Consider the following 9,085-nt stretch of genomic DNA (forward strand, 5'->3'; position numbering starts at 1 on the left):
TAATGAAATCCATGGTTAATGGTAGATGGGGTGATCCCCAATTGGATTATAAATATATGCGTGAATCGTATGAAATTTGGCAAAAAAATGAAAAAAATATGGAACCAAGGTCCCGAGCGTGATAATAAATCGAACAAAATATCGATCGTTGCGCCGTCAACAGTAAAGACACCGCCACCTTATGATACAGCAGTGATTTCTGTCCAAAATCATGCTCAGAACAGTTCAAATTTGTATCCCTCTTTGCTTGCTTTTCCCTCCACTCCACAACCCCCTCCCCCTCCCCTTACAGAATCAAACAAAGAAACTTTACGACCTGCAGCACAGCCATCAATGGCGTGGGTGCAGGAGGGCCCGAGAATTTTTCTTAAACCAGCAACAATGACAGACATTGATACTATTTGTAAAACTCTCCCGAACCTGAATAATTCTAACAAATTTGTAGATGTTTTGCGCTCACATACCCGCTATGGACAATTGGCTGGAGCGGATTATAGATCAATTTTATTACGAGTTTTATCTGATGATGTTACTGAATCGTCTTTAATTGTGGAAATCCCTGCTTTGAGTCTTGATAATTGTAGTGAATTCAATGAGGAACAGTATTATTTAAACACTATTCTTCATCAAATATGTAAGAATCATCATGAGCTTTGATCACAATTATAAGTAATATATTCTCCACCACCCTTTGTAAGGGAAACAAATATCAACCCAAATTGGGATGAATTTAATTAATAATGATCAATTATAATTATCTGGATCCAATTCATGATTTGGGGAAATCACTTAGCATTACGAGCAGGTAGCAAGAATCGGCATGTTTAGGGACTCCGGATTATGAGCATGAACTACAAACAACATCACGTGTGAAATAAAACAGGACTTTATTACCTAGACTAGGCACATACTAATCTAACACACACACATACAGTTTAGCATTGGAAGAAGGTTGAAGTTGAAGCAGAGAGAAGAACAGAGTATGGATTTATGGCAGTATATGATATTCAGAAGATCAATAGCCTGAACTAAACATCAGTTTCTTCTTGTAAAGCACCTTTGTTAAAAGGATTAATAATGCCCTATGCATCCATTAATAAGACTAAGTTTGATACTTGCACGTCTTGCCCATCAAAAGAAAGAAAGTGTCCTGATGCAATTTCTTAAGGCTCCAGGTGATCTTGGCTGAAAGTGATCAGAGAGAACCAGTTTTATGGAGAGGATCTGTATCTGGAAAGACGAGGCCGCAGCCTGGCACAAACTTATGGGTCAAAGGTGAAGTCTTCTTCTAGTTCATCCTTTGGAGATGCAGAACGCAAGGAGAGAAAGAACAAACCCCCACAAACTGCAAACCTGAAGAACAACTCCTAAAACCTTGACACAAGAACCAAAGACAAAAAGACTCTTCTCGTGGTCTCTTTTAAACTGTAAGGATGTCACATCCTACAGACGTGACTGATCCAATCAGGAGATGGCAACTTTGGAGGGAAAGTTAATTGTCTTTGTCTCTCAGATGGTGTTTTGCATGTGAGAGCTGATTTGGATGTTCACTAAGAAGATTTCTAAGAGTTTGATAAAACTAATATGAAAAGAGTTAACAAAACACAACAAACATCAAAATTAAGGAAATAACAAATGTAGCTCATAGACACCAAACATGATCTAAATATCATCTTGGTTAAATGAGTTACTACAAATCTAATAATTCCAGTAGTTAAACACACATCCATGGATACTTTGGATTAATGTTTAAAACAGACGCAACAACAAGAACATTAATACATGGAAATGGTATAAATGAATATATGTACATTTCCATATAAATGCATTTAGAATTGTATGTCTGTCCCAAAAGTGAGTAAAGAGAGTTCAGCTCCCTACATTCCATTCGGTCGTAAAATACTCTATCTTGATGGATTGGTGTGAGTTGTTATGTTCACCAGAGATCTTCTCCTGCTCTTGGTGTAAGTTACAGATTGGGGGTAGACCCCCAACCGACTAGCTTGCTGGTGGGGTGAGGGGTGTTGTTGTAATATTTAAGAAATTTAATATGTTATGCGTGTCTGATCGGTATCAGGTACTACATAATGATGACTTGGAGGGCTCCGGTATACAGCGAGACCCTCATGAATTTTGGTGGGCCGATCCCGATAATGTCACTAAATTTTTCGAGCAGGTCAAACGTTTTCTAGATGTCCGTGCTCATGTTTGTAGAGATCTGACCAATGACACAAATACCAAACAAAATAAGGGTGAATCCGCGTCTGCTTTTGTTTCTCGTTTTAAACGTGAATGGGAAGAAGACGCTCATATTCCAGTAGGCGGTGAAATGTCTTCACTGTTTATAAATACATGCTTAAATAATATGAATCCTGATTTGGCACGTTTGGTTCGTGTAACGACAGCTAATTTAATGCAACAAACTGTTGAAGATTTTTGTAAACGCATTCGTGAGTTAGATGCATCTGGTGGTTTCTCTTCTTTTTTGTTCAAGCAGAAACAGGAAGTTATACTGGCAGCTTCTCAACAGCAAATGGCTGCAGTGTCGGTGCGTACCAGAGGGAACCAAAGGGGCGGACCTCAATACAATCGGGGCCCGCCTCGGGGAGGTCTTATAAGGTCCGGAGTTTGTCATTATTGTGGTAAACCAGGCCATTGGGAAAGGGAGTGTAGAATGAAACAGAAACATGACAACGAACGTCTCCCTCGAGCACCACAGATAAACCAGACTCAAGCACCACTATATGGCAGTGGTTCTGCTGATCAATATCCGGTGTCTTGGGTCAGGGGTGGCGAACCTGTTTGGCATGATGAGCCAAAAAATATTCCTTATCAATGCAAAGAGCCACATATACGGAAAAAAATATTAACAAGAACTTTTACACAAAAATTATGCATAAAAGCCTTTATAAGACTACCTTTTTAATATTAGTGTGACACCTGGCAGTCTTTCATTTCCACAATACTTTTTAGGTTTGGCTTGTATTCAGTTGTTGCCACTCGCAGTAACTCTTTCACATGTCTGTCACTAAGAACAGAGCGATGCTTTGATTTGACTTGTTTCAGTGTGGAAAAAAGTGATTCACAGATGTAAGTCGACCCAAACATTGACAACAGCTTGAGTGCTGCCTGTTTGACATTAGGATATCTCTCAGTTGGCACCACCTTCCAAAACTCCACGGTTCCTTCCTTCAGAGTACACTTAAGTCTGTCATCCTCAGAAAGTTCAATCATTTCGAGCTGAGATGCTGCTTCATCTTCCACTAAAGGGCTTTCAAACAATCTGTTTCAGCAGTGAACGGGTTGATGAGGAATGTAATCTCAGGTCTTTTTTGCCGTAAGTCAGAGAATCTGTTTTCAAAACTCTGCTCAAGATATTCAAGGAGTGTTGCATACCGTTCAGCACTCGCTTTTACAACCTCTGCTGCTTGTTCACTTGCCTTCAACAAAGAGGGAAAATGTGTGAGCTCTCTCTTTTGTAGATGTGTCTTGAACAGCTTGAGTTTGTTGATGTGAAAACACTCTGCACCAAGTCAGGCAGCATTTTCAACCTCTCTTGCAGATCCACATTTAGTCCATTCAGATAACACAGCATGTCGACCAAAAATGCCAAATCCGATATCCACTGGGGGTCATGCAGCTCAGGATAGTCCTTCTCTTTCTCCGCAAGAAACAGCTTCACTGGATTCAAAAGCTCAAAAAAACAGGAAAGAACATTGCCTCTTGAAAGCCATCTCACAGAGCAGTGCAGAATCACATCAGATGGAAGATCTTCATCAAGTTCAGCAATGAGATTTCGGAACTGTCTGTGATTGAGAGCATGCGTGCGTATAAAATTGACAATTTCCAGAACAGGTTTTGTTACGTGGTCTAAGTTTAGTTTTTTAGACACCAAGTTTTCCTGGTGAATAATACAGTGAAACTTCCAAAAATCGGGAAAACGGTCATCAGTTTTACACAACCCTACAAGGCCATTCTTAGATCCGACCATAGAGGGCGCTGTCTTTCAGTGGCATAATGTCAAGGAGCTCTTCTTTAATCGTGCAGTCTTCTGACACAGACCGAACAAATATTGCCATCTGTGGTTTATCCTGAACATCGCAGGATTCATCAACAGCAATGCTGAAATACATGCACTTCTGAAGATCTGAATATAAATTAGTTTCAACAGCGTTATTAATGTCCGATATTCTTATTTCAACAACTAGTGTGTCGTGACAATTGAACGTCCGCTATCGAACGTTTCAAATGTTCGTTTTCGGGACAAAAAACATCCATTACATTGAGGCACTTTTTAATGAAGTCCCTCTTTTTAACACGCGCGATATTGCATGGCAGCTGATATGATGCTAATGTAACTGTCTCTGAATGTTTGATAAATTTCCGAAAGAAATGAGTTTGCTTCTCTGACTGACGTTTTAAAGTTTTACCTTGTGCATTCGAAGTTCACTGCCTTTGGGAAATTCCCGGCCCTCGGTAGGATGGAGGGTGCAGCTGATAAAGACTATACGAACTCCTGAAAACGTGACACAGCTACAAAGTTTTTTGGGATTGGTGAACTGTTGTCGTGCATGGATACCTGACTGTGCGTATCATGACAAAAATCTACGATGTCTCATTCAACATGGCATGAGTCCGAGGGACTCATTGAAGTGGACTTCTGATGCAGAAGAACATTTTGATGCCTTGAAGATTGCTATCACGCGTGCTCCTGCCTTGGGGCTGCCAGATTATTCAAAGCCGTTTCACTTGTATGTGGGGGAGGCTATGGGTGTCGCAATGGGCGTTTTGACCCAAGAGCATGGTGGCAAACCACGTCCTGTCTCTTATTTGTCCAGACAATTCGACCCAATAGTCCATGGAATGCCTGCATGTCTTCGTGCTGTGGCTGCAGCGGCGGAGATGGTAAGAATGGCTGAAAAAATTGTTTTATCACATCCTTTGATTTTATACACCACTCACCAGGTGGGTGTTATTTTGCATAATTTAAAGACACAGCACATGACTGCCCAGAGGAGGTCTGGCTATGAAGCAACGCTGTTAGCCACAGAAAATTTAACCATTAAGCCCACTTCGGTTTCTAGCCCAGCAATTCAGTCACTGTTTGGCTTATCCACATTGATAACTGAAACTGTACCTCATGATTGCATGAATGAGATTGAGCGCTCCACTGCGGCCAGGGTCGATCTGAAAGATACGCCCCTGGATGGGGGGGAGCATTTATATATAGATGGCTCATGTTCAAGACCATCTGATGGAGTGTATCTGTGTGGATATGCCATTGTGACATAGGAGGGTGAGAGGGTGGAGGCATACCGCCTGAACCATAACTCAGCACAGGCTGCAGAAATAATTGCATTATCAAGAGCCTGCGAATTAACAAAAGGCAAAAGAGCTACCATTTATATGGATAGCAAATATGCGTATGGGGTCGTTCAAGACTTCGCCCAGACTTGGGCTAGACTAAATTTTTTAAACATCTGAGGGCAAACCAATATCACATGCAGAGTAGGTAGGAGATTTATTACAAGCTGTAATGTTGCCATCTGAACTAGCTGTAGTGAAAGTCAAGGAACATGTTTCAGGAGATGAAACAGACGCTGTTGGCAACTGAAATGCTGATGAAATGGCCAAATGCAGAGTTTTCTCCATATCAGAGAGCACAGAGTAGGGACGTAGAAACAATGATGTTTGCACATGTATCATGCGTTCCTGATATAGATTTGAAAATTTTGCAAAGTCAACCTACACAGGGAGACGTGAAACATTGGGCAGAAAATGGATGCACACCAGATGCTGACGGTTTGATAAGAGATAAAAATGGTAGAATCGCATTACCAAAGCTTTCTTTGGTAATATTGATAAGACATTACCATGGTATTTCGCACAACAGCGCGTCTAAAGTTACACAGATGATTAATCGCATGTATTGTATACAGGATACAGCAAAAATGGTCAAACTAATAGTATTCTCGTGTTTGATATGCGCTAAAACAAACACTCACAGAAAAACGCCACACGACGCATTACCGTTTCCAGAAGCACCTTTTCAGTGCCTTCAAATAGATTTTTCTCATATGCCAGCAGTAGGAAATCTAAAATACATATTAACTATTGTCGATAGGTTTACAAAATGGCCTGAAGTATTGGCGTGTGCGAAGGAAGATGCTAAAACGGTTGTAAAAATACTACCAAAAGAAGTTATTTCTCGTTATGGTATACCAATGACAATAGAAAGTGTAAATGGGACCACATTCACATCGAAAGTTACCAAACTATTGGCTAAAACGTTAGCCATAGATTGGCACTATAATATACCCTACCACCCGCAGTCGTCGGGGGTGGTGGAACGAACACACCGAACAATCAAAGATAAGATCACGAAAGCCTGTATGGAAACAAGCAGGAAATGGCCAGATGTGTTACCAGCCGTATTGGCAGAAATGAGAATGACCCCATCCTCAACGACAAAATACTCACCATTTGAAATTTTGATGGGTAGACCTTTCCCGATCTATGGGTCAAAGGTCGCGCAGGCGTTTCTTCCCTAGGTGACATGGAGGTGATCCTGGATGACCACGTGATTTCCCTTATTGATAAACTGAATTCTGTGTGTGCTGATGTTTCTCTTTCTCTCCCTATACCATCAGATAAGCCCACCCATAATTTCGTTCCAGGCCAACAGGTGCAGATTCGGAGTCTGAAACCAGTCGCCGTGGGGGAACCGAGATATCTTGGCCCAGCTGTGGTTATTGCTGTAACGAGAACTGGAGTGCTAACGGATCATCAACCGCAGTGGATTCACGCATCCAGGCTGAAGCATCTGCCAACATCCGCATCACCAATTGACACTGTAGGGCCTAAGAAGCCTGCCCAAGTGTGTGACAGGGCACTGGTGAGAGGGCTTGCGCCAGACAGAAGATCCTTGCTCTAGTAGCGGGCGAGGAGGCCATCTGTCGGCTGAACATAGGGCCTGGGCAAATTTTGCCCCATTTATAGCTTCCCGATCACCTCTGAAGGTTTCCCTGTTACACATTTGGGTCTAAATTGTCCAATATGTCAGTCATATTTCTGGTATTGATCCTGGCCATTGCACAAGCAATTAAATTAATAGAAGAAGATGATTCATGATAACGATGCTGATGGACATTTGATTGACCAAGGAATTAAGAACATCACAAGAGCAGTTGCTGAGATGACCAGCCGAGAGAGGAATGGAGATGAATGGGGCTGGGGTTTGAGTTTTTCCAGCCTTTTCAGTAAAATCGAACATTGGTTAATTTTAATTGTCATAATTATTTCATGCATTCTGGTTTTGCTTTGCTTATGGCCCTGTATTATGGATATGATTCGCCGTGCATTAAAATCATCCATAAGTGTGATTATGAAAGGTTACCATGTTGCTCAGCCAAGAACAGGAGATAAGATGACCATGAATCCTGATGTAATGTAAGGACAGAGATGAACAATTCTGCTCCGACCGGACATGGTTCTTAGATTAGGAATTTTCTTTATTATTTAGCATTTTTACTTTGATTGTTTATCATGGATGCGGAAAATGAATTGGTAAGTCATTAATGACTTAAAGAGGGCAACTGTTAGATTTAATTTTTGCACAAATGAATATACACATGGAAACTAATGAATTGTGAAGTCGTTAAGCTCACTGAATACATTCCTGGCTAGATAGTTGGAGGAAGGGTTTCCCTCTGTCCATATGGGGGGGGATTCTTCTAAGCTAAACATTCCTTGTCTTATCTCCTATACCTTATTTGGTATTATTTTGCTTATTATTTAGTTGTATTTGTAGTAGAGTAGGCGGGGCGAGACTGTGGTTCGAGTCCGGTGAGTAATTGTGAATTAGCGCCAGCTGTGCGCACACCGGCCTCGAATCACGTAGGAGATGGGAGCATATAAAAGGAACGAGCGACCGGACCGTCGAAGAGAGAGGACCAGGCCCGAACTTATGTTATGTTTGTATTTATATTTATGTTCATGTCATGTTCGCCGGCGGTCGTCCGTGAGGGGCCGCCCGCTGTTATATTAATTTATTAAATGTTTAAAATGTCTTCCGGTTCCCGACTCCTTCCTTCCTTTTAATGAAGTGTGCTACAGTGGTGCCGAAACCCGGGAGGAAGGAGAGACATGCTGTCAGAGAGTCCTCGCCGCCGAGTGGCCTCGCGGTGCCGGAGAGTTCGGGCAGCGCGGACGAAGGGCGTCCGCCAGTGGCTGCCCGAAGCGGTGGCTCTGGGGAAACGGAAGTGCACAGTGCGGCCACCGTCAAAGCTTCGGTGGAACGGCGACCTTTGCTGCCGCGCCCCTGGGTCGAGGTGGGGTGGCTGTCGTCCAAGCGGGAGCGGGGGGGTTGCCGCCGTCCGCCAGAGGCCGAAGCCTGCGTCCGTCCCCCGAGGGGGAGGAGCAGGAGGCGGAAGTGCCGAGTGCGGCCACCGCCTGCCAGAGGCCGGAGCCTGCGTCCGTCCGCCCAAGGGGGAGGAGCAGGGGACGGGGAGCCCGCCCCGACTCCCAGATAAAGGAGGAGCCACCGCGTCCACCGAAGCCCCAGGGCCACCGCAAGGCACCGCGAAGGAGAGCACTCCGGCTGGTTGAGGAACGAGCGGCAGCATGTCGGGGAACCTGACTTTAATTTTTTTTCCTCACTGCCCTCTCTCTTTCCGGTCGCTCCGAGGGCTCCCGTCTCCGTTGTCTCGTCTCGTCGCTGCATACCCCCCACCCCACCCCCCCGAAGGAGGGGGAGGGAGCTTGCACAGTCGCGGGGGTACCCCCCGGCCTGTGAGGGGTGATGGGGGTATGTAGTAGAGTAGGCGGGGCGAGACCGTGGTTTGAGTCCGGTGAGTAATTGTGAATTAGCGCCAGCTGTGCGCACACCGGCCTCGAATCACGTAGGAGATGGGAGCATATAAAAGGAACGAGCGACCGGACCGTCGGAGAGAGAGGACCGGGCCCGAACTTATGTTATGTTTGTATTTATATTTATGTTCATGCTTTGTTCGCCGGCGGTCGTCCGTGAGGGGCCGCCGGCTGTTAAATTACTTTATTAAATGTATAAAATGTCTTCCGGTTCCCG

The sequence above is a fragment of the Triplophysa dalaica genome, chromosome 2, assembly GCF_015846415.1.
Source record: "Triplophysa dalaica isolate WHDGS20190420 chromosome 2, ASM1584641v1, whole genome shotgun sequence".
NCBI classification, from domain to species: domain Eukaryota; kingdom Metazoa; phylum Chordata; class Actinopteri; order Cypriniformes; family Nemacheilidae; genus Triplophysa; species Triplophysa dalaica.